Genomic DNA, 868 nt, shown 5'->3' with positions numbered 1-868 from the left:
CAGCCTCCCGGTCCCCTCCCATACCCGGCAGGGCCCTGTGCCCTGCCCGCGCAGGGAGCGCTCAGCGCAAAGCCCTTTTTTGGGGGGTAGGTGGAAGGGAATAATGAAGCAGGTCTCCCCACACACACCCCAGTGCGCCTCTCTGGTGTCCAGGGTGGCTGGTGCATGGCACGGGGTCAGGAACCCTCCGTGGGATGCTCTTGAAAGGTGATGCCGAGTGGGTTTTTGGACAGATCTTTTTTTCTCCTTCAGCGTGATGAGTATTTGGGTGGGGAGGGAGGTTGCTTTTCCCACAGTGTCCCTCCTATTTCACCCTCCGTGCCCCCAGGGCAAGGTCACCGCCTCGAGCCTATTGCGGGGATGAGTATTTGGGTGGGGAGGGAGGTTGCTTTTCCCACAGTGTCCCTCCTATTTCACCCTCCGTGCCCCCAGGGCAAGGTCCCCGCCTCGAGCCTATTGCGGGGAGTGTGGTAGCTCCACGCCATCCTTGTTGGGGAGGGGAAGGTCACATCAGCCTGCCGTGACCCCACTGCTCCCCCCCCGCCATTTGTGGGACGACACTGACAAGCACTGGGGTAGCCCAGGAGCCTTTTAGCTGTAACCAGCATGTTGCTCTGTGTTTACCAGTCCAACCTCCACGTTCTTGGTTGCTGGTACAGGACATTCCCCGCCCCCCAACCCTTGTCCCCATAGTCTTCCTTACACATGCACACACGCCTCCCTCACCTGGATTCTCCTGCTAACCTCCCTGCGGCACCCTCAAGGGACACGTGGCTCCAGAGGGGACCCGCTGCGGCCAAGGCTCAGGGATTTCCTCCCCTGTGACCCCAGGCGCGTGCATGGGGCAGGGCAGCATATCAAAGGGGTG

The sequence above is a fragment of the Pygoscelis adeliae genome, unplaced genomic scaffold (assembly GCF_000699105.1).
Source record: "Pygoscelis adeliae isolate BGI_AS28 unplaced genomic scaffold, ASM69910v1 Scaffold306, whole genome shotgun sequence".
Taxonomy (NCBI): Eukaryota; Metazoa; Chordata; class Aves; order Sphenisciformes; family Spheniscidae; genus Pygoscelis; species Pygoscelis adeliae.
The sequence above is the reverse complement of the archived record's forward strand: the minus strand, read 5'-3'. Positions refer to the sequence as shown.